The sequence below is a fragment of the Triticum aestivum genome, chromosome 7B, assembly GCF_018294505.1.
Source record: "Triticum aestivum cultivar Chinese Spring chromosome 7B, IWGSC CS RefSeq v2.1, whole genome shotgun sequence".
Taxonomy (NCBI): Eukaryota; Viridiplantae; Streptophyta; class Magnoliopsida; order Poales; family Poaceae; genus Triticum; species Triticum aestivum.
The window spans coordinates 345,175,528-345,202,192 of NC_057813.1; positions in this window are offsets into that span (position 1 = coordinate 345,175,528).

Genomic DNA, 26,665 nt, shown 5'->3' on the forward strand with positions numbered 1-26,665 from the left:
GTACACATCGATGTGTTCGTGTGACGCGTTCCAGCGTCAACACTAGGGATCAAACCCTAACAAAACTAACTTGATTACATGGTAAATCTCATCCAACCCATCATCGTCCAGCAAGCCTACGATGGATTTACTCACGCACGGCGGTGAGAAGCATGAAATTGGTGATGGAGGATGGTTGATGATGACGACGGTGATGAATCGCCCTCTCTGGAGCCCCGAACGGACTCCAGATCAGCCCTCCCGAGAGAGAGTAGGTGAGGGAGTTCCGGACTAGGGGGTGTCCGGATAGCCGAACTATCATCATCGGCCGGACTCCAAGACTATGAGGATACAAGATTGAAGACTTCGTCCCGTGTCCAGATGGGACTTTCCTTGGCATGGAAGGCAAGCTTGGCGATACGGATATGTAGATCTCCTACCATTGTAGCCGACTCTGTGTAACCCTAGCCCTCTCCGGTGTCTATATAAACCGGATGGCTTTAGTCCATAGGACGAACAACAATCATACCATAGGCTATCTTCTAGGGTTTAGCCTCCTTGATCTCGTGGTAGATCCACTCTTGTAACACACATCATCAATATTAATCAAGCAGGATGTAGGGTTTTACCTCTATCAAGAGGGCCCGAACCTGGGTAAAACATCGTGTCCCTTGTCTCCTGTTACCATCCTCCTAGACGCATAGTTCGGGACCCCCTACCCAAGATCCGCCGGTTTTGACACTGACATTGGTGCTTTCATTGAGAGTACCTCTGTGTCGTCACCGATAGGCTCGATGGCTTCTTCGATCATCATCAACGACGCAGTCCAGGGTGAGACCTTCCTCCCCGGACAGATCTTCGTATTCAGCGGCTTTGCACTGCGGGCCAATTCGCTTGGCCAACTGGAGCAGATCGAAAGCTACGCCCCTGGCCGTCAGGTGAGATTTGGAAGTTTGAACTTCACAGCTGACATCCGCGGGGACTTGATCCTCGATGGATTCGAGCCACAGTCGAGCATGCCGCACTATCACGGCGAGCATGATTTAGCTCTGCAGCCGGACAGTACCCCGGAGGCCGCACTCGAACATGCTCCGCTCATCAATTCGGAGTCGGCTGCGCAGTTCGAGGACGGATGGCTAGACACTGCCTCGGGGGCTGCAACCTCTACGGCGATAGAGCTGAACACTGACCTTGTCCCTCATGAAGCTCATGACTCCGAGGTGCCGGACTCCTTGCCGGACTCCGAACCTCCCGCGCCCCCTCCGATCGAATCTGATTGGGCGCCGATCATGTAGTTCACCGCAGCGGACATCTTTCAGCACTCACCTCTCGGCGACATCTTGAGTTCGCTAAAGTATCTCTCGTTATCAGGAGAGCCCTGGCCGGACTGCGGTCAGGACGGTTGGGATGCGGACGACGAAGAAATTCAAAGCCCACCCACCACCCACTTGGTAGCCACTGTCGACGATCTAACCGACATGCTAGACTATGACTCCGAAGACATGACGGTATGGACGACGATGCCGGAGACAACCAAGAACCAGCGCCCACCTGGCACTGGAAAGCCAGCTCATCATATGACATATACATGGTGGATATCTCAAAGGATGGGAATGGCGAAGGAACATCGGAGGATGACCCCTCCAAGAAACAGCCCAAGCACCGGCGTCAGCGGCGCCGCTCTAAATCCCGCCACAGCAAGAATGAAGATTCCGGCACCGGAGATAATAATACACCGGACAGTGCCGAAGACAACCCACTCCAGCAAGATCCAGCGCAGGAGGATGGAGACGCCAACCCTCATGAGAGAGCGGCAGAAGAAGAGGTAGAGGATTATATGCCTCCCTCCGGAGACGAGGCAAGCCTCGACGACGATGAATTCGTCATGCCTGAGGATCCCGTCGAACAAGAGCGTTTTAAACGCAGGCTTATGGCCACGGCGAACAGCCTCTAGAAAAAGCAGCAACAGCTTAGAGCTGATCAAGATCTGCTAGCCGACAGAAGCACTGAAGTCCTCGCGGCCGAAGAGCATGAGCTCGAACGCCCCTCCAAAAGCTACCCTAAACGCAAGCTGCTCCCCCGATTAGAGGAGGAGGCGTATGAACCCGCATCACCAGGAGACAATACGGCTGACCGACCACCCCGTGGTCGCGACAGAGAGGCCTCTAGGCCATTCACTAGACTCGTACCCCGGCATTGCTCGAAAAGCACAAGGCCACAGGGGAACGCTCCGGACTTGCGAGATATATTGGAGGATAGGGCAAGACAATCAAGATCAATCTATGGATCACGTGGGCACCCCATGATACGTGACGACAACCGTAGCACCGGGCACAGTAAGTCCGGCCGGGCCGAACAAAACAGACAAAGCTCTTTTGAGATCCGTCGTGATATTGCCCAGTACAGAGGCGCCGCACACCCACTATGCTTCACAGATGAAGTAATGGATCATCAAATCCCCGAAGGGTTTAAACCCGTGAATATTGAATCTTACGATGGCACAACAGACCCCGCGGTTTGGATCGAAGACTATCTCCTTCACATCCACATGGCCCGCGGTGACGATCTTCACGCCATCAAATATCTCCCCCTCAAGCTTAAAGGACCAGCCCGGCATTGGCTTAACAGCTTGCCAGCAGAGTCAATTGGGAGTTGGGATAACTTCCAAGGCACGTATGTGCGACCACCAGACGCTGATGACCTAAGCCACATAATTCAGCAGCCATACGACTCGGCCAGACAATTCTGGACACGGTTCTTAACCAAGAAAAACCAAATCGTCGACTGTCCGGATGCGGAGGCCCTAGCGGCCTTCAAGCACAATATCCGCGACGAGTGGCTTGCCCGGCACCTGGGACAGGAAAAGCCGAAATCCATGGCAGCCCTCACATCACTCATGACCCGTTTCTGCGTGGGTGAGGACAGCTGGCTAGCACGCAGCAACAACCTCAGCAAAAATTTCGACAGTCCGGATATCAAGGACCGTAATGGCAGGTCGCGACGTAACAAAAACAAATGCCGCATTAACGACGTCAATAGTGAGGATACGGCAGTCAATGCCGGATTCAGAGGCTCTAAACCCGGTCAACAGAAAAAGCCATTCAAAAGAACTACTCCGGGTCCGTCCAATTTGGACCGAATACTCGATCGCTCGTGCCAGATACACGGCACCCCCGAAAAGCCAGCTAACCACACCAACAGGGACTGTTGGGTATTCAAGCAGGCAGGCAAGTTATTTGCCGAAAACAATGACAAGGGGCTGCACAGCGATGACGAGGAAGAGACCCGACCGCCGAACAATAGAGGACAGAAGGGTTTCCCCCCACAGGTGCAGACGGTGAACATGATATACGCAACGCACATACCTAAAAGGGAGTGGAAGCGTGCACTCAGGGATGTATACGCGATGGAACCAGTTGCCCCGAAGTTCAATCCATGGTCCTCCTGCCCGATCACTTTTGACCGAAGGGACCACCCCACCAGCATCTGCCACGGCGGATTCGCCGCATTGGTCTTAGACCCAATCGTCGATGGATTTCACCTCACCAGAGTCCTGATGGACGGCGGCAGCATCCTGAACCTGCTTTATCAGGATACAATGCGCAAAATGGGCATAGACCCCTCAAGGATTAAACCTACCAAGACGACCTTTAAAGGCATCATACCAGGTGTAGAAGCCAATTGTACAGGCTCAGTTACACTGGAAGTGGTCTTCGGATCCCCGAATAACTTCCGAAGCGAGGAGTTAATCTTCGACATAGTTCCGTTCCGCAGTGGCTATCATGCCCCGCTCGGACGTATCGCGTTTGCAAAGTTCAACGCGGTGCCGCACTACGCATACCTCAAGCTCAAGATGCCAGGCCCTCGAGGAGTCATCACGGTCAACAGAAACGCTGAAGGTTCTCTCCGCACGGAGGAACATACAGCGGCTCTCGCGGCAGAAGTACAATGTAGCCTCTTAAGGCAATTCTCGAGTCCGGCCGTTAAGCGGCCGGACACAGCTAAGCGCGCCTGGAGTAACCTAAAACAAGACCACCTGGCACGTTCCGAGCACGCGTAGCAGTGCGGCCCCAACCCCAGCCCCTGTAAAACGTCAAGACAGGTCCTTCGCGTACACCATTACGCTCTGAAGATACCATGGGCATGGGGAGAGGGGCACGACCACGATAGGCCCAGACTGCGGCTCAACCACACCAGGGGCTCTCAAGTGTGTCGTTCTTTTTTTTCCTTTTTTTACCCACAGGACTCCGTTCGTCAGAGGCCCTATCCGGCAGCAGACATGCCGAACTCACGATGCAACAGCCAGGGAAGGAGAAAGGCTACAACAATTATCTAGGTGGTCTCCATTACGAGCATTAAATCTGTTTTATGCACCATTCCGCAGCCTACCCCTGGAGGGGGACATGTTTAACAGTCCCATCCCTTGCTTATCGCACCATTTGTATCGTTCTGCATTTACAGCAGTTTTTCTTGAATAAGTAATGCAGCACCTTTTTGCTTCCAATTGCATTTCTCTCTTATACATATGTTCATTTGTGACATGTCGCATCCGTACGTTTTGGTACGGCTAAATACACCAGGGGCTTATGTTTCCCGCATCATAGTGTGATAAGTCCAAACACTTTCACAAGTGCGGCACCCCGAACTTATAGCATTATATGCATTGGCTCCGAATCATGTCTTGGGTCAATAGTTGGGTTTGCCCGGCTCCCATGCTTTGGTACCTTATGTTCCGTTGTATCGGCTAAGGTAGCACTGGGAGAACCACTGCGATTGCGCCCCGGTTGAGCTGGGCGAGCGCCTCAGTGGAGAAAGCTACAACTGACCGTCATGATGAGGCGAGAGCTGGTCGCTGTTCGAGAGGTTTTTTGCGAGTCCTTAAAGACTTATGCCGCTTAGAGCGAGGAGCCGACTTTGTCCGGCCCAGGCGTGGATAGCGCCCCAAATCTGGCCTTCCGAAGACTAGGGGCTTTGCGAAATTTAAAATTATAGAATTCTATGGCTAAGTGAGAGTGTTCAAGCATTATAAGTCCGGTTGCCTTGTTCGTTGTGTTGAGCGCCTCCCTAGATGGACCCAAATATGGGAACAAGAGTGCTCAAATTTATCCCGAACACCCCAGCACTCGTGGCATGGGGGCTGAAGCCGAAGACTTGCCATCTCTCAGATTTGATAAACAGCCGCACAGAAGATAATATTTTACATTAAAATGCGTTGCTTAGCGCAAATGAACTAAGTTTTCAGCGCACAGGATAACAAAATGCGAGTCTACTCAAATATTACATCTTTGGAGCACTCACCCGCAATAGTGCGGGCGCCCTTCAGCATACTCTTATAATACATCTCGGGCGTGCGATGCTCCTTGCCCTGCGGTGGCGGGTCCGTCACGAGCTTCTGGGCATCCATCTTGCCCCAGTGCACCTTTGCGCGGGCAAGGGCCCGAGGGGCACCTTCAATACAGGCGGAGTGCTTGATGACTTCAACCCACGGGCATGCATCCACCAGCCGCCGCACCAGGCCGAAGTAGCTCCCAGGCATGGCCTCCTTAGGCCATAGCCGAACTATGAGGCCCTTCATGGCCTGTTCGGCCGCCTTGTGGAGCTCGACCAGCTGCTTCAGCTGGTCGCTAAGGGGCACCGGATGTCCGGCCTCAGCATACTGAGACGAGAAGACCTTCTCCGTCGAGCTCCCCTCCTTGGCCCGGTAGAACGCGGCAGCATCGGACACGCTGCGAGGAAGATCTGCGAACACTCCTGGAGAGCTCCGAATTCGGGTAAGCAACAGGTAATTAACATTCACATGCTTACTTTGTATGAAAAATTCCTTACCCGCTGCTATTTTCTTCAACGCCTCGATTTCCTGGAGGGCCTTGTAGGCTTCGGCCTTAGCGGCTTTGGCACTCTCAAGAGCCATTGCAAGCTCAGACTCTCGAGTCTTCGAGTCACGCTCCAGGCTCTCATGTTTTTTCACGAGATCCTGGAGCTCTTGCTATACCTCTGCCACCCGCGCCTCCTGCTTCCCTCGCTCGGTGCGCTCCGCGGCCGCATTGCGTTCGGCCGCGGCCACCGCCTCTTTCAGGGTCGCCACCTCGTTAGTGGCCCCTGCAATACCCACGTTATCCTTGTCATTCTTTTTGTAACCAAAATCCTTTTCTGTAAGGTACAATTTTAATAAGGTGTTACTCACCTTCCTTGTCCTCGAGCTTCTTCTTGGCATGGCCGAGCTTGTTCTCGGAACGCTCGAGGCTTTCCTTCAAAGTATTGACCTCCGCAGTCAGTGCGGCAGAGGTCAGCAGCGCAGCCTGCAATCCCATATTGACATATTTTTCATGACTCCTGCGTATATCTTCTTAGATCCTTAGTTCGGCTTTTCTTTCCGAACACCGAACCGAGCATCATGGGCTACTGTCTATGCAGTACTATTTTACATATATCAAAATTCTTACCTCAAAGCCTGTTAGAAGGCTGCTGCAGGCTTCGGTCAGCCCGCTCTTGGCGAGCTGCACCTTCTGAATCACCGCACTCATAACAGTGCGGTGTTCCTCTTCGATGGAGGCACCATTGAGCGCCTCCAGCAAGCTATCCGGCGCCTCCGGTTGGACGGAGGCTGCCGACGTCACGGTCTTGCCCTTCTTACGAAGGGGTCGCCCGCCGGACTCCGGGGCCACTATGGGTTCCGGGGCCGAGTCCGGTGCAAAGTCCGGGAGGTTGTCCTGCGACACCTCCGGGGCCTCCTCCTCCTGGTGGATCCCTTCCCGGGATCCCACCTCGGCATCGTCTGCATCATGGGGGTTGGAGGCAGTCGGAAGAGAATCCATATCCGACGCACCTAAGGACCCGCTCGATGAAGCAGGAAGATCATCCTTGGGTGGACTGCAGGGTTGTATGTGGCATTAGAAAGACATTATGTGGCGAAAAGAAAAACCATGAAGTTATTCGGGAGTCCGAATACTTACGATCTCACCAGGGGCTTGGACCTTGGAGGCCAGTCCTCGTCGTCATCACTGGCATTGGCAGAGCAGTCCGGGGAAAGAGTTTTTCCCTTCTTGGACCCTTCGGCCTCCCCCGTAGGGGAAGCCTTCCTTTTCTTCCCTCCCCCCACTGGGGGAGAGGCTTTCTTCTTCTCCTCCTCGCCTTTGTGGGAGGAGTCGGCCTCGGAGTCATCATCCGATAACACCTGAAAACGGGAACTCTTTTGAGTACCCGTGGCCTTCTTCTTGGCCTTCTTCTCCGGCACCACATGGGATGCCGGAGCCAGCAGCCCCGTTAGGCGGGCGTCCGCTGGGTCCTCTGGCAATGGGGCCGGATAGATAGTTTGTTCGGCCTTCGCCAGCCAGTCCTGTCAAAGGTAAAGGGAGTTTAGATCCCGCATAGAGTCAAACTATGGAAAGCGAGCGTTCCGTAAAGGACAAAATCACTTACCTCGTCAGCCGGACGCTGCGAGCTGAATCCGCGATCTTATGTAGCGGATGCGGGATCCTCGGCGGCCTTGAACAGCACCTTCCAGACATCTTCGTACGTAGTGTAGAAGAGCCCGCTCAGAGTCTGGTGCTGCGCCGGATCGAACTCCCACATGTTGAAACCCCGTCGTTGGCACGGGAGAATCCGGCGGATGAGCATGACCTGGACTACGTTGACAAGCTTGAGCTTCTTGTCCACCAGCTTTTGGATACAGGCTTGGAGTCCGGTCAGCTCCTCCGAATCACCCCAGATCCGGCCACTCTCTTTAGGAGGTGAGCCGTGTAGGGATGCCAGATCTGAATTCGGGGGCCGCTGCCCATTCAGGGTCACGCGGCTTGGTGATGTAGAACCACCCCGATTGCCACCCCTTAATGGTTTCCGCGAAAGTGCCCTCCAGCCAAGTAACGTGGGACATCCTGCCCACCATGGCACCTCCGCACTCCGCTTGGCTGCCCTTCACAACCTTCGGCTTGACACTGAAGGTCTTGAGCCACAAGCCGAAGTGGGGCTGGATGCAGAGGAAGGCCTCGCACACGACGATAAACGCAGAGATGTTGAGGATGAAATTCGGGGCCAGATCATTGAAATCTAGGCCGTAGTAGAACATGAGCCCCCGGACAAAGGGATGAAGTGGGAAGCCCAGTCCGCGAGGAAATGGGGAAGAAATACTACCCTCTCATGGGGCCTGGGGGTGGGGATGAGCTCTCCCTCGTCGGGGAGCCGGTGCGCGATGTTGCTGGACAAATATCCGGCGTTGCGCAGCTTCTGGATCTGCCCCTCCGTGACGGAGGAGGCCATCCACTTGCCTCCCGCTCCGGACATAGTTGGAGAAGGTTGAGGTGAGAAGTGCGGACTTGGGCGCTGGAGCTCGAGTTCGCGGAGTTGGATAAGCCAAGGAGGAAGAAGGCGCAGGTAAAAGGGTTGGATCTTTATCCCCTTATATGGGCGGACACAAACATGCGTCCCCACCGGCTTGATATAACTCGCTTATCCCCCAAGCGCCGCAATCAATGGCGCGGTTGGGTTACCCACGTTCGTATTGATGGGAATCCCAGACTAAGGGGAACACGATCTCTGCTTCGACAAGACGTGCCAAGGAAACCGCTTCGCTAAACGCGCTGAGGTGGTACAATAAAAACAATTCGAGTAACGGCTTGGTAGTGGGGTGACGTCATGCCACAAAACACGTCAGCAGATTGAACTGGTGTAATATTATTCTCTCTACGGTGGTACATGGAATTTATTTTTGTAGAGCCGGACACTATCCTGGTGTTCACAATCTTCTATAAATTATTCGGAGGAAGAACCCGCCTTGCAATGCCAAAGACAACATGCGCGCCGGACTCGTCGTCATTGAAGCCTGGTTCAGGGGATACTGAGGGAGTTCCGGACTAGGGGGTGTCCGGATAGCCAAACTATCATCATCGGCCGGACTCCAAGACTATGAAGATACAAGATTGAAGACTTCGTCCCGTGTCCGGATGGGACTTTCCTTGGCATGGAAGGCAAGCTTGGCGATACGGATATGTATATCTCCTACCATTGTAACCGACTCTGTGTAACCCTAGCCCTCTTCGGTGTCTATATAAACCGGATGGCTTTAGTCCATAGGACGAACAACAATCATACCATAGGCTAGCTTCTAGGGTTTAGCCTCCTTGATCTCGTGGTAGATCCACTCTTGTAACACACATCATCAATATTAATCAAGCAGGACGTAGGGTTTTACCTCCATCAAGAGGGCCCGAACCTGGGTAAAACATCGTGTCCCTTGTCTCCTGTTACCATCCGCCTAGACGCACAGTTCGGGACCCCCTACCCGAGATCCGCCGGTTTTGACATCGACAGTAGGGCTTGGTGGCGGCTTCGTATCGTAAAACGCGATGAAACTTTCTCTCTGATTTTCCTCCATGAAACGGAATATATGGAGTTGGAGTTGAGGTCGGTGGAGCCTCAGGGGGCCCACGAGACAGGGGGCACGCCCAGGGGGGGTGGGCGCCCCCCCCCACCCTTGTGGACAGGGTGTGGGCCCCTGGTCTCGATTCTTTCGCAAGTATTTTTTATATTTTCCAAAACTTGTCTCCGTGGATTTTCATGTCATTCCGAGAAATTTTGTTTTCTACACATAAAACAACATCATGGCAGTTCTGCTGAAAACTGTGCCAGTCCGGGTTAGTTTCATTCAAATCATGCAAGTTAGAGTCCAAAACAAGGGCAAAAGTGTTTGGAAAAGTAGATACGTTGGAGACGTATCAATAAGACCCCCTGCTCATGAGATCATGGCGGTTATCGCTCCCTAGACCAAACCATTGCCGGCCTACCCTAGCAGGCAGGAGCTTACCAACGATCAAAAGTTCAGCGCTCTAAAGCCTTTAAAGTGCATGAGGGTGAACTGTACAAAAGAAGTACAACTGGAGTCCTTCAAAGGTGTATCTCTGAAAAGGAGGGAAGGCAACTCTTGGCAGAAATACATGCCGGTCCCGGTGGTCATTGAGGGAGTCTTGGATTAAGGGGTCCTCGGACAGCCGGAGTATATACTTTGTCCGGACTGTTGGACTATGAAGATACAAGATTGAAGACTCCGTCCCGTGTCCGGATGGGACTCTCCTTTGCGTGGAAGGCAAGCTTGGATATTCGGATATGTAGATTTCTTTATCTGTAACCGACTCTTTGTAACCCTAGCCCCCTCCGGTGTCTATATAAATCGAAGGGTTTAGTCCATAGGACAAGAACAATCATAATCACAGGCTAGCTTCTAGGGTTTAGCCAATACGATCTCGTGGTAGTTCAACTCTTGTAATACTCATATCATCAAGATCAATCAAGCAGGAAGTAGGGTATTACCTCCATCGAGAGGGCCCAAACCTGGGTAAAACATCGTGTCCCCTGCCTCCTGTTACCATTAGCCTTAGACGCACAGTTTGGGACCCCCTACCCGAGATCCGCCGGTTTTGACACCGACATTGGTGCTTTTCATTGAGACTTCCACTGTGCTGTCGCTGTAAGGCTTGATGGACCCTTCGATCATATTCAACGATGCGGTCCAGGAGGAGGTTTTCCTCCCCCGATAGATCTTCGTATTCGGCGTCTTGTACTGCGGGCCAACTCTCTTGGCCATATGGAGCAGATCGATAGCTACGCCCCTGGCCATCAGGTCAGGTTTGGAAGCTTAAACTATACTGCTGACATCCACGGAGACTTGATCTTCGATGGATTCGAGCCCATGCCACGCACGCCGAACGGTTACGACGGGCATGACTTTGATGTGCCGTCGGACTGTATTCGGGAGATTGCGCCTGCGGTGGCACTAGGAATCAATCCAGAGCAGATCGTGCCTTCTGAGGGCGGGTGGATGGACCCCGCCACGGAAGCCGCACACTCATCGGCGTTGGAGCCGAACACTGACGCCACCTCCTGTGTGGGTGGTGTCATCGGACCCTCAGACTCGTCTGTAACCATAGGATCTGAACCGCGTGCGTCTGTGCCTATCGAATCTGATTGGGCACCAGTCATGGAGTTCACCACCGCGGATATTTTTCAGCACTCGCCCTTTGGTGATGTGCTGAACTCATTAAAGTCTCTTTCCTTGTCAGGAGATTCTTGGCCGAACTATGTCCGGCTCGAGTGGGGAGCGGACGACGAAGAAATTCGTCCCCCACCCACCACCCACTTTATAGCCACTGTCGATGACTTAACCGAAGTGCTTGACTTCGACTCCGAAGACATCGATGGTATGGACGACGATGCAGGAGAAGAAAAGGAACCACCGCCTATAGGGCGCTGGACAGCCACCTCATCATATGACATTTATATGGTGGACACCCCTAAAGAAGATAATGGCGCCGAGGCAAAGGAAGACACCCCTTGGAAAAGCAATCTAGACACCCGCGTCATCAGTGCCGCTCCAAGCCCCGCCATAGCAAAAAGAGCGATACTGGAACAAGAGATAACAATTCGGATGTTGCCGAAGGCTAAGACAATCATGCCCAGCCAGGCTTCGAGTAGGCCGAGCAAGAGGATGGGCAAGCTAGCGCTAAAAACAGGCAACTGATGGAGAATCAGAGGACGATAATTACATGCCTCTTTCCGAAGATGAAGTAAGCCTCGGCGACGAAGAATTCATCATGCCTGAGGATCCCGTCGAGCAGGAGCACTTCGAACACCGGCTTATACCCACTACAAAATGCCTGAAGAAAAAGCAACAACAACTTCAAGCTGATCAAGATCTGCTAACTGACAGATGGACCGAGGTCCTGGCTGCAGAGGCATACGGACTTGAGCGCCCTAGCAAAAGCTACCCAAAGCACAGGCTGCTACCTCAACTCGAGGAAGAGGCTTTAAAGCCCACGCTATGAGTGCATGATGCGGTTGACCGGCCACCCCGTGGCCGCGACAAAACGGCGTACCAGCCCAAAGTCCAGACCGCACCCATGGCCAATCAAACAATAACACTAAGGCCCGATGCTACCCGAAGGACCTGTGAGATGTATTGGAAAACAAAGCAGGACAGTCAAGATCGTTCTACGGATCACGGGGACGTGCCCCAACGCGTGACAAGGATCGTCACACCGGATACACTAACAAATCCGACCGGACCGAATACAATGAAGCCCGGCACAGAGGCGCCGCATGTCAGGACCCCGACTCAATGCCACACGGATCTAGCATGTAACACCTCATACGACTTTGCGGCCTCATGCACGGTGTTCCCACAGGTGTCACCTTACCAGGCCCGGGACCGTTTGCGCCTTTTGGCACACGTATATGATAGTGTCGCTAGCATCCATATGACTAGGAGCCCGGGCTGACATGGCTAGTCGTGAACCCGAAGTGGCACTAACTTACAGGGTCAGGCATACATGACCCAGCAATGAACGTGTCGGTCATCAGCGAGTGAATCTGGGCTGTAGCAACTGGGCTACCAGGACTCCGGTAAATCGGGCTGTTGCAGGCTAACAGGACTCCGGTAGACACCGCGTGACATTTCCCCGAAGGGACAGTCACAGGAACGAAGAAGGACACATGCCGGCCAACCTAAGTGTTCCGGAGCAGTAGCAAGCTACCAGGCTCAGTGGAATCACTAGGAGACATTTCCCGGTAAGAGAGGATACCAAGGATAAACAACTAGATAGTCAGATCCCACACATACCAAGCATTTCAATAACATACACACAATATGATGGACATGTGCAAATACAACATGGCATCACAACATGACTCTACAACTCAAGTATTTTATTCAATAGGCTCCGAGGAGCAAGATATTACAAACATGGGTCTCTCGACCCAGCATTCAGAGCATACCAGTCAAGCACATGCGGAAGCTTCACATGTCCGAGTACAGACATCTACAAATGAAAAAGGCTGAGTAGCCTGACTATCTACCAGATTCTGCCGAGGGCACAAGATCATAGCTGAGGTAACAAGCTAACGTCGAAGTCCATGTGGAACTACTAGTGAGACGGAAGTCTGTAGGACATTGAGAAGAGGTGTCTAGAGGGGGGGGTCATTAGACACTAAGTACCAAAGTTGCAGTTTTTAAGTTTCTTTAAAGTTTAAGTGGAGTTTAGGCACAAGTTTAACATTCACAACAAATATCAAGCAAGCATGCAAAGAGTATATGAGCAGCGGAAAGTAAAACATGCAACTTGCAAGAATGTAAAGGGAAGGGTTTGGAGGATTCAAACGCAATTGGAGACACGGATGTTTTTGGCGTGGTTCCGATAGGTGGTGCTATCGTACATCCACGTTGATGGAGACTTCAACCCACGAAGGGTAACGGTTGCGTGAGTCCACGGAGGGCTCCACCCACGAAGGGTCCATGAGGAAGAAACCATGTCTATCCCACCATGGCCGTCGCCCACGAAGGACTTGCCTCACTAGCGGTAGATCTTCACGAAGTAGGCGATCTCCTTGCCCTTACAAACTCCTTGGTTCAACTCCACAATCTTGTCGGAGGCTCCCAAGTGACACCTAGCCAATCTAAGAGACACTACTCTCCAAGAAGTAACAAATGGTGCGTTGATGATGAACTCCTTGCTCTTGTGCTTCAAATGATAGTCTCCCCAACACTCAACTCTCTCTCATAGGATTTGGATCTGGTGGAAAGAGGGTTTGAGTGGAAAGCAACTTGGGGAAGGCTAGAGATCAAGATTCATATGGTAGGAATGGAATATCTTGGCCTCAACACATGAGTAGGTAGTTCTCTCTCAGAGATAGGATGCTGGTAGTGTAGGTTCAGTCTGATGGCTCTCTCCACGAATGAAGAGGAGGTGGAGGGGTATATATAGCCTCCACACAAAATCTAACCATTACACACAATCTACCAAACTCGGTGGGACCGAATCGTTAAACTCGGTTAGACCGATTTAGCAAATAATCTGACCATTAGGGTTTTCGGTGGGACCGAAATGCAACTCAGTAGGACCAATTCGGTTAGGGTTAGGGCATAACGTAATCTCGGTGAGACCGATTACACAAACTCGGTGGGACCGATTTTGGTAATAAGTTTTCCAGAGAGTTGGTCAGGCAAACTCGGTTTGACTGATTATCAAACTCGGTGGGACCGATTTTGATAATAAGTTAACCAGAGAGTTTGCATTGTAATCTCGGTAGTACCGATTGCTCAAACTCGGTGAGACCGATTTTGATAATGGACATACACAGAGAGATTACAATCCCATCTCGGTGAGACCGAGATCCCTATCAGTGAGACCGATTTGCGTAGGGTTTGTGGCAGTGGCTAAGACATCCAAACTCGGTGGCGCTGGATAGAAAGAATCGGTGGGGCCGAGTTGGACTTTAGGTTTAGGACATATGTGTGGAAGTGGGAAAGTAGTTTAGGGTATTTGGAGCATATCACGAAGCACTTGAAGCAAGAGGCTCATTAAGCAACACCTCATCCCTCCTTGATAGTATTGGCTTTTCCTATAGACTCAATGTGATCTTGGATCACTAAAATGTAAAATGAAGAGTCTTGAGCTTGAAGCTTGAGCCAATCCTTTGTCCTTAGCATCTTGAAGGAGTTCCCACATCCTTTAGTCCATGCCACTCCATTGTTGAACTTATCTGAAACATCCTAGATAAAAGTGTTAGTCCAACAAGAGATATGTTGTCATTAATTACCAAAACCACCTAGGGAGCACTTGTTCTTTCAATCTCCCCCTTTTTGGTAATTGATGGCAACATACATCAAAGCTTTAGATAAAGATATAAAGAATAGCAAGTAAAGCTTTGGAAAGACATGTAACAAGCATAGGCTCCCCCTACATGTATGCAATCATGTGAATGTGAAATATAGAAGCATGTGATAGCATAACCATGATAGAGCAGGCAATGTGTTACATGTATCTTGGCTATATGCATCAGAGCAAAAAGTATTAAAGAGAATACCTTCATGCCCATGAGTCCTTCTTGCAAACAGTATGTACATCAGCAAGAATTCCTCATACACATGATTGTGATGTATATACTTACCTTGTGGTCTTGAGTTGGCTTAGGATGGAATGAACCTGTGAAAACAAGGTTAGATAACACAGATGCATCTACTAGCCAGAGCAAACAGAAGAAACCACAAGAATACCAAGACTGAGATGACATGTAGAGAATGAGTACTGAGTACCACATTGGATTAGACATGTCCCCAAGAGTAAAGATATGCAACGAATTTAAATGATCTCTTTCCCTTAGATGTCTTGCTCCCCTGAATCTAACATGGGATACTGGGAGAAGATAGGGAACGGAAAATCAGAGCTGAAGGAAAACAGAGCTGAAAGATATGAATGATGATCAGAGCTAAAGTTCAGAGCTAATGTATGCTAATGCAAAATGAGCACAACAGATCATATGAACATGTCTCTCCCCTCAAGAAGACATGTGGACATCTCACCTCTTGAACACCAAGCATCTGGGATCCTTGAGAAATACTTTCTACTTAAGTATCCTCTCCCCCTGGAGATCTCTCTCTCCCCTTGAAGGATCTTCTCTCTCTCCCTCTGAGATGTGATCTCTCTCTCTCTAAATGATAAGCTTTGATGTGATCTCTCTCTCCCCCTTTGACATCAATTTCCAAGAAGGGCTTGATAAAGATGTAACCTCTCTCTCTCCCTCTGGAATTTGTCGTGAATGGGTTTGATCCTTGAGTCACAACATAAAGCAAAAATGTGATGCTTGTAGAGGACAAGATTCATTGAGTGGAGCTGGATCAGAAGAAACACAAAATATGTGGCAAAGAGTTTTTCCTGTTATGAAATCGGTGGCACCGAGTGGTATGCTTCGGTCGTACCCAAAAGATTCGGTTGGACCGAAAATAACAAATCGGTGTAACCGAGTTCATCGCAGAGAAAACACTTGTCACCTCAGCTCACTAGACTAGTAAGATCTCACAAAGATTTGCAAGGAATTAGCTGAAAGATATGCAAGGAATTAGATGCAGAAAATGCAGAGAAAACAGAAAGAAATCTAGATGAAGCTTTTTTTTGAAAGGGGAAACACATATGCATGAGACAAATGCAAAAACTCAGAAAAGAACACAGGAGAACTTCATCTAGAGATGGTCGGCGACAAAGTCACCTATATTAGAGTATAATGACTTAGGAGTCAAGTGAGATCACTTGATCATAGGCCATACTCATCGTTTCAGCTCAAAATGGGGTTGCCATTTTTCGTTTAAGCATCTTGATGTATTCACATCTTGTCGAGTTGCTTTAACTCATGACTCGGAGTAAAGCTTCTCTAAGATGGAATAACATACCTTGGTTGGTGGTATTGTCCATGTAGTTGAACTTGCGTGGGTTGCTCAAGGTTGATGTAGCTCATCAAGAATTTGGAGCACCACTTGGAATTTGAGTCCATCTACCTACATGGGTTAGTTCTTGCAAGGAAGAGCACTTGTATATCCAAAAATGACAATCATGAAACTCAACATAGAATTTGTCAAAGGATATGTTTGAATGGTTTCGTGCTTCCTTGTCTTCAACCACCTTGTGTAGAGACTTGGTGATGTAGAGATTGCTCAAGATGTGAGTAGGTTACAATCTCATGGAGTTTGATTCAACCAAGTACCTACATGGGTTATATAACATGCAAGATACAAATATATCCAAGACATAAAATTTTCATCATAAGAGAAATATCAAGGATTAGTCATAAGCTCATGTCTTGCATGTATCCAATGGAGTTTCTACTCCAAGTTTGAAGCATCAATGATGTTCAATTCTCCTCTTAACCTGCAAAACACTTTCTCATCAAGAGGTTTAGTGAATATATCCTCTAATTGCTTTTCGGTGCGAACATGCTTAAGATCAATGTCACCCTTAGCAACATGATCTTGAATGAGATGATGACGAACTTCAATATGCTTAGTTCGAGAATGTTGCACGGGATTATGACCAATTTTGATAGCACTTTCATTTTCACAAAGCAATGGAACATGTTTCACATATATCCCATAATCTTTAAGAGTTTGGATCATCCAAAGTAATTGAGCACAAGATGAACCAGCGGCAATATATTCAGCTTCGGCGGTGGATAAGGATACCGAGTTTTGTTTCTTGGAGGACCAAGACACAGGAGATCTACCAAGAAATTGACAAGTACCCGAAGTGGAATTTCTATCAACCTTGTCTCTGGCATAGTCTGAGTCAGAGTAGCCAACAAGATCGAAGGAGGCCCTCTTAGGATACGAAATGCCAAAATTTGGTGTATGGATTAAGTATCTCACTATCCTTTTCACGGCCTTAAGATGACATTGTTTAGGAGCAGCTTGATATCGTGCACACATGCACACACTTAGAATAATATCGGGACGTGAAGCACATAGATATAACAATGAACCAATCATAGAGCGATAAACCTTTTGATCAACCGGTTCACCATCTTTGGTCAAATCAAGATGTCCACTAGTAGGCATGGGTGTAGACATACCTTTGCATTCTTGCATATTGAACTTCTTGAATAAGTCCTTGGTGTACTTTGTTTGAGAGACAAAACTACCTTCCTTAGTTTGCTTGATTTGCAACCCAAGAAAGAATTTGAGTTCACTCATCATAGACATCTCAAACTTCTCCGACATTAGCTTCCCAAACTTTTCACTAAAATGAGGGTTAGTTGAACCAAATATAATATCATCAACATAAATTTGGCACACAAAGAGTTCACCATTAACCCTTTTAGTAAAAAGAGTAGAATCAATTTTCCCAATTTCAAAGCCTTTTTCAATAAGGATCTTGGTCAAGCATTTATACCATGCTCTAGGAGCTTGTTTAAGTCCATAAAGAGCTTTGTGAAGTTTGTAAACATGACTGGGTTTCTTAGGATTGACAAAGCCGGGAGGTTGTTTAACATAAACTTCCTCCTCTATTTCATCATTTAGAAAAGCACTTTTAATGTCCATTTGGTACAAGGTGATATCATTGTGATTAGCATAGGCAAGTAAGATGCGAATGGACTCAAGTCTAACAACGGTGGCGTAAGTATCACCATAGTCCATTCCTTTGACTTGTGTGTAGCCTTGGGCGACGAGACGTGCTTTGTTGCGAACTACTTGTCCATCTTCATCTTGCTTGTTGCGAAACACCCATTTGGTACCGATGATGTTGTGGTTGTTGTCGGGCTTCTCAACCAATGTCCAAACTTGGTTCCTCTCAAAGTTGTGTAGCTCTTCATGCATAGCATTTATCCAATCCGGATCTTCCAATGCTTCTTCGACCTTCATAGGTTCAATGCTAGAGATGAAAGAATAGTTTTTACAAAAGTTAGCTAAACGAGTTTTAGAGCGAGTGATTCTCCCAGTTTGAATATCATTGTAGATTTGCTCGACGGGATGGTCTTTAGCAATTCTTGCTCGAACTCGTGAAAGCTTTTGCTTGGGTCTTCATTGAACATCTTCTTCATCTTGTTCTTCTTCTTGGCCTTCTTCATTGTTGGTGTTGTCGTTCTCCTGTCATGGTGGAGAAGGAGGTTGTTGACGTTCATCTTGATGCACTTCCTCGTTTCCTTCATCTTGGTGTGTCCCACTTGTGGATGCTTCCGTATCACCTCTTGGTTCACCCTGTCATGAAGTAGAAGCTTCCACTTGGACAGACGAGGTACTCTCCTTCACCTCCGTTGGACGGACCTTGCAAATAGACAAGTCTTGGATTGCTTCCGAAGGATCTTTGTCTCCTACATCAATTGGCAGTTGCTCTACTTGTGAGCCGTTAGATTCATCAAACTTCACATCTACCATCTCTTCAACCTTTCGGGTGAAATTGTTGTAGACACGGTATGTGTGAGAGTTTGAGCCATAACCTAGTAGGAAACCTTCATGAGACTTAGGAGCAAATTTAGAACGACGATGCTTATCAAGAATGTAGCACTTTGAACCGAATACTCGAAAGTATCCAACTTGGGGTTTGTTACCGGTGAGCAGCTCGTATGCCATCTTGCCGAGTAGCTTGTGAAGATACAAGAAATTTCTTGCATGACAAGCTGTCTCAACCGCTTCTGCCCAAAAGTGCTTCGGCGTCTTGTACTCATCAAGCATTGTTCTTGCTATTTCGATGAGCGTCCGATTCTTCCTCTCAACATCTCCATTTTGTTGAGGTGTGTACGTAGCCGAGAACTCATGTGAAATCCCTTCTTCGTCAAGAAAGGTGTCCACATTTGCGTTCTTGAACTCCCTTCCGTTGTCACTGCGAACCTTCTTGATCTTCACTTCAAATTGGTTTTGGGCCTTCCTAGCGAAGTTTTTGAAGATCTTTTGGGCCTGCGATTTATCATTGAGAAAGAACACCCATGTAAATCTTGAAAAATCATCGACTATAACTAGACCAAAAGAATTTCCACCGAGACTCTTGTAAGAGTTGGGACCAAAGAGATCCATGTGAAGTAGCTCGAGTGGCCTCTTCGTGGTCATGATGTTCTTCACGGGATGCCTTCCTCCAACCTGTTTACCTGCTTGACAAGCACTGCAAAGTCTATCCTTATCAAATATGACATCATTAACTCCAAGGATATGATTCCCCTTAATAAGCTTGTCAAGGTTTCTCATGCCAATGTGACCTAGTCGTCTATGCCATAACCAGCCTTTTGAGGATTTAGCAATGAAGCAAGTTTTAGGTTGAGCCTTTTTAGTGAAATTAACAATGTATAGATCACCTCTATGTATGCCGGTAAAGACCATTTTATGATTGTCTCGACGAAACACTTGGCAATCTACTTCAGTAAATAGAACATTGAAACCGAAATTAGCAAGTCTAGATACTGAAAGTAAGTTGTACCCAAGAGATTCAACGAGCATGACATTTTGTATGGAGCTATCATGTGATATGGCCACCTTACCGAGGCCAACCACCTTACCCTTTCAGTTGTCATCGAAAGTGACATACTTTCGAGGACTATCATTATCAGCAAGCTCACGAAACATGTCTTTATCTCCGGTCATGTGATCGGTACATCCACTATCAAGAACCCATTCCTTTCCTCCTGACGTATATCCCCGAAGATTTGCCATAAGACCAAAATGTCTCATTGCATCATCAAGATCGAAGTCACTATCATCATCCTCATCATAGTATCCATGTTCAACATCATCATGTGGTGGATCAAATCCTAGAGAGGGTGATTCATTAGTATGAGTTTGACAATGATCTTGTCTATGAATTTTTATAGCTTCGGAAATAATGTCACTAATAATACCAACATTTCCTTTGGCACGCATAAGGTTTGTAAGCTCAAATAGATGATCACCAAACATAGGATCACTAGTTTTCATTTTACTCAAAGCAATAGACTTATGGAGAATTTCATCTAGATTTTTCAAAGAATCATCAGGAAATCGTTCCTCAAGAAATTTCCATATAGTGTAGGCACACTCAAGAGTAGGCAGTTTTATAATCAAGTTTTTAGGCAAGCCTCTAGTGATAAGATTAACAGTCCTACCATTCCTAATCATGTCAATTGACTCACCATGGGTTGGATGCATAGGATCAACATAAGGTGCACAAGGGCTAGCAATGTACTTGTTAAAATGATATTGATTGAAAATAACAAGCATCTCATTTTTCCACTCACGAAAATACTCTCCATCAAGAATAGACACTCTATGTCTAAGACTCCACAAAGTAGACTCATCCATCTTCCTCCAATGGTGACTAAACCAAAGCAATGGAGACCAATGCTCTGATACCACTTGTAGGACCTTGAGAAGAGGTGTCTAGAGGGGGGGGGTGATTAGACACTAAGTACCAAAGTTGCAGTTTTTAAGTTTCTTTAAAGTTTAAGTGGAGTTTAGGCACAAGTTTAACATTCATAACACATATCAAGCAAGCATGCAAAGAGTATATGAGCAGCGGAAAGTAAAACATGCAACTTGCAAGAATGTAAAGGGAAGGGTTTGGAGGATTCAAACGCAATTGGAGACACGGATGTTTTTGGCGTGGTTCCGATAGGTGGTGCTATCGTACATCCACGTTGATGGAGACTTCAACCCACGAAGGGTAACGGTTGCACGAGTCCATGGAGGGCTCCACCCATGAAGGGTCCACGAAGAAGCAACCTTGTCTATCCCACCATGGCCGTCGCCCACGAAGGACTTGCCTCACTAGCGGTAGATCTTCACGAAGTAGGCGATCTCCTTGCCATTACAAACTCCTTGGTTCAACTCCACAATCTTGTCGAAGGCTCCCAAGTGACACCTAGCCAATCTAAGAGACACCACTCTCCAAGAAGTAACAAATGGTGCGTTGATGATGAACTCCTTGCTATTGTGCTTCAAATGATAGTCTCCCCAACACTCAACTCTCTCTCATAGGATTTGGATCTGGTGGAAAGAGGGTTTGAGTGGAAAGGAACTTGGGGAAGGCTAGAGATCAAGATTCATATGGTAGGAATGGAATATCTTGGCCTCAACACATGAGTAGGTAGTTCTCTCTCAGAGATAGGATGCTGGAAGTGTAGGTTCAGTCTGATGGCTCTCTCCACGAATGAATAGGAGGTGTAGGGGTATATATAGCCTCCACACAAAATCTAACTGTTACACACAATCTACCAAACTCGGTGGGACCGAACCGTTAAACTCGGTCAGACCGATTTAGCAAATAATGTGACCGTTAGGGTTTTCGGTGGGACCGAAATGCAACTCGGTAGGACCGATTCGGTTAGGGATAGGGCATAACATAATCTCGGTGAGACTGATTACACAAACTCGGTGGGACCGATTTTGGTAATAAGCTTTCGAGAGAGTTGGTCAGGCAAACTCGGTTTGACCGATTATCAAACTCGGTGGGACCGATTTTGATAATAAGTTAACCAGAGAGTTTGCATTGTAATCTCGGTAGTACCGATTTCTCAAACTCAGTGAGACCGATTTTGATAACGGACATACACAGAGAGATTGCAATCCCATCTCGGTGAGACCGAGATCCCTATCGGTGAGACCGATTTGCCTAGGGTTTGTGGCAGTGGCTAAGACATCCAAACTCGGTGGCGCCGGATAGAAAGAATCGGTGGGGCCGAGTTGGACTTTAGGTTTAGGACATATGTGTGGAAGTGGGAAAGTAGTTGAGGGTATTTGGAGCATATCACGAAGCACCTGAAGCAAGAGGCTCATTAAGCAACACCTCATCCCTCCTTGATAGTATTGGCTTTTCCTATAGACTCAATGTGATCTTGGATCACTAAAATGTAAAATGAAGAGTCTTGAGCTTGAAGCTTGAGCCAATCCTTTGTCCTTAGCATCTTGAAGGAGTTCCCACATCCTTTAGTCCATGCCACTCCATTGTTGAACTTATCTGAAACATACTAGATAAAAGTGTTAGTCCAACAAGAGATATGTTGTCATTAATTACCAAAACCACCTAGGGAGCACTTGTTCTTTCAAAGTCTCTCTGCAAAAACATAAAATAGGAAAACGTGAGTACAAATGTACCCAGCAAGACTTACATCAGAACTAACTACATATGCATCATTATCAACAAAGGGGGTGGTGGGGTTTAACTGCAGCAAGCCAGCTTTGACTCGGTGGCTATCCTGAACTAAAACTGCAAGTAACTCTTTTGAGGTGGCGCACACGAGTCCAGAAATTCACCATATCAATACACCACTATGGATCCGCTCGTGTCTCCCTACGAGAACGCCATCCATAGCACTCACGCTTATCTTGCACATTTTAGAGTATCCACTTCAAGTTACCTATGAACTGTACAGGCAACCCAGAAGTCCTTTACCGTGGACACGGCTATTCGAATAGATGATGTTAACCCTGCAGGGGTGTACTTCTTCACACACGCTCTCGCCACTTACCACCATGTACACATCGTGTATCTCGGCAACCTTCAAGCGGAAGCCTGGCGAGGGAGGCGGCCACGACCTGACTAACCACACAAGTCTCTCGTCCAGGTTTATCGCCTATTCGGGTTCCACCCGTAAGGAGATCCGGCCGGGGTGTCGCTCACGGCGCCAAATGATGTGAGCAGGGTTCCCAAGCCCACCATCCGGGTGCCACATGGTACACCATGTGTCAGGACCCCGATTCTATGCCACACCGATCTAGCATGTAACACCTCATATCACTTTGTGGCCTCACGCACGGTATTCCCACGGGTGTCGCCTTACCATGCCCGGGACCGTTTGCACCTTTTGGCACACGTATATGATAGTGTTGCTAGCATCCATATGACAAGAACCCGGGCTGACATGGCTAGTCGTGAACCCGAAGTGGCACTAACTTACAGGGACAGGCATACATGACCCAGCATCGAACGTGTCGGTCATCAGCGAGTGAATCCAGGCTGTAGCAACTAGGCTAGCAGGACTCCGGTAAACTGGGCTGCAGCAGGCTAACAGGACTCCGATAGACACCGCGTGACATTTCCCCGAAGGGACAGACACAGGAACGAAGAAGGACACATGCCGGTCAGCCTAAGTGTTCCGGAGCAGTAGCAAGCTACAAGGGTTCAGTGGAAGCACTAGGAGACATTTCCCGGTAAGAGAGGCTACTAAGGATAAACAACTAGATAGTTAGATCCCACACATAGCAATACACATTACACGTACGCAAAACATGCAAGTATGTGTTGTACAACATGGCATCACAGCATAACTCAACAACTCATATAGATAAGGCTCAAAGAGCCATCATAGCATTTATTGCAAACAGGGGTCATAGGACCCATCATAAAGAGCAAACAAGCAACAAGCGGAAGCATTACATGTCTGAGTACAGACATCTACAAATGAAAAAGGCTAAAGAGCCTGACTATCTACAACATCCGAACAAGATCGTAGCTGAGGTACAAGCTACTCGTCGAAGTCCACGAGAACACTAGTAAGACCGAAGTCTCCGCTCCAAAAACATAAATAAAGCAACATGAGTACAAAAGTACTCAGCAATACTTACATCAGATCCTATCATACATGCACTTGTATCAAGAGTGTAATGTGGGGTTCAGTTGCAGCAAGCCAGCTTTGACTCTGTGGCTATCCTGTTCTACAACTACGAGAAACTTCTTTGAGGTGATATGGTGCACACGAGTCCACTAATCACCACACAATACACTACTATGGATTCATCCCCGTCTCCCTACGAGAAGACCATCCATAGCACTCACACTTTGTCTTGAGCATTTTAGAGTATCCTCTTCAAGTTGTCTATGTACCATGTAAGCATCCAAGAAGTCCATAACTGCGGACCCGGCTATTCGAATAGATCATGTTAACCCTGCAGGGGTGTACTTATTCACACACGCTCTCGCCACTTACCGCCATGTACACGTCATGTAACTCGGCAACCTTCAAGCAGAAGCCTGGCGAGGGTGTCGGCCACGACCTGACTAACCACACAAGAATCCAATCTAGGTTTATCGCCTATTCGGGTTCCATCCGCAAGGAGATCCGGCCGGGGTGTCTCTCACGGCCCCAAACGATGTAAGCACGGTTCCCAAGCCCACCATCCGGGTGCCACTTGGTACACCGTGCCACCTGTGCCTAGTCTGTCCCAAGCCCACCCTGCCGGGTACCACTTGGTAGAAAAATAGCACTACCTACAAACACCAGAAACTAGTTGTGACTCCTGGACAGAGATCAAGTGGGTTAATAAGTCGAGAGGGGCACTTAAGCATTCCAATGCATGGTAGTAGCTAGTCATTGGACAACATACACAGAACTCAGTGCTTAAGGACGGTTCCAGTGAGACAACCCACCATGTACTCCTACATGGCCTCTCACCGCTACCTTTACCAAATCGTGTTCACACACTTCACTCTCAACATCAGAACATAGAACACGGCACTCCAATTCATACCCAATGAATCAGACCTGACACACTCTAAGCAATAGCAGGCATGGCATGGTAGGAACACAACAATGGCTTCAATCAACTCCTACACATGCTAGTGGGTTTCAACTATTTACTATGGCAATGACAGGTCATGCAGAGTAATGGGTTCAACTACCGCATCACAAAGTAGCAATTGAATCGTTGTTGTCCTAATGCAATAACTGAGAGCAGGAGTGAGAGAGTAGGATTGTATCGGAATGAACAAGGGGGTTTGCTTGCCTGGTAGATCAACAGAGGGGGCACTGCTCCTCAGACATGTACTCTGGAGCACTCTCCGGAGCAGGACCTATCGAGAAGGAACGGTGACGACGATCAATACACAAGCATATGCAACAATATGATGCATGAACATGGCATGTAGATGTGATGTTGTTTGAGCTAATGCAACTAGCATTCTGTTTGAATGAAGTCCATTTGAACCAAGGGTTCAAATGCAACTCCAAATTAACTCTTTATAAATGCCATTTACATGTTTTCACTTATACAGTAGGTATAAGTTGGTTTGTCATGCATGAAACTAGTACAGATGGAAAGATTGCATTTTTCTGATGATTTTTCATATATAAATTATCTCAATCTGAGCTACGGTTGAATTTCTATGATTTTCTGAAGTTTTGCTAATTTTCTGGAATTTCCTGATTTAAAATAATTCCAGAAATCATTATTGCGTCAGCTTGAGGTCAGCACTGTGTCAATAGTCAACCTGGGTCAAACCTGACGTGTGGGGGCCACACGTCAGTGACACAATGGTTAAGCCTGGGTCAAACCCGCACTGACCAGGGTTTGACTTGGCCCTGGGGCCCATGGTTAGCGGCTGGTGGGGTAGTTTAGGCTGCAGGATTAGGCGCTAATGACAGCCACGTCGGCCTCGCTGAAGTTCGGCCGGCGATGACCTCGAGCCACGGCGGTTCTTCGCCGGAGTCGCTGTTTCGGCGTCCAACGACACAGGGAGAGGAGCTACGGGGAGTTGGCGGAGTGCCGCATCCAACGGTGCACGGGGTTTCACCGGAGGTGGCCCAGAACGACGGCGGCGACGACGAGTGCGGCGGCCGGAGTTCGGCCATCGGGGTTTTGATGTCGCGGGGTATGGGGGGAGGCTGCGAGCGGGTCCGTGCGACTCGCTAGAGTGCACTGAGTGCAACGGCGGGCCCGACTGCGAGCTGCAGCGGCTGTGGCCACGACAGCGAGGAGCTGCGGCGGCGATGGCTTCGGCCATGGTGGAAATGACGGCTACGACGCGGGAACGAGGGGAAGAAGAGAGGGGAAACTGGGAGATGCTCACGGCGGACTCGACGGGCTTGTCAGCGAGCTCGGGGACGCGTTGAAGACGACGGGGCGGCGAAGACGATCTCCGGCGATCGGAGATGAAGATGGCGGTGAGGCGGCTCTCCAGGGCCTCCCGAGGCGCGTGGCTTGACGGGGAGGTAGCCGGCGATGTGGCGGAGCTTCTGGGTGCAGCGGTAGGGCGAGGGGTGGCCGGTGGCCGCGGTGGTGCTTGTCGGCGGCGGCGGGCGCGTTCGGACGCGAGAGAGAAAGCGAGGGAGAGGAGAGGAGAGGACCGGGGGAGAGTGAGAGGGGTACAGGGCTGCGCGTGGCATCGCACGGGGTATCCAGACGACGAGGGGGAGAAGCAGGAGGTGGCGGGGGACGTGGCGCGGCTGCGGCATGCCGGCCACGCAGTTGCTTTGGGCGAGGGGGAGGAAGACAATAGAGGAGCCAGTGGGCCGAGCTGCTGCTGGGCTGGCCACTTGGGCCGCCAGGTGGCTGCACAGGAACGGGCTGCACAGGGAGGTAAGCGCCAGGTAAGTCTCTTCTCCCTTTATTTTTCTTTTCTATTTTCTGACATTTGTTTGGTTTAATAAAAATACTAAACCATTTTATATTCTTATGCCAATTTTTGCAGGAGCTAGT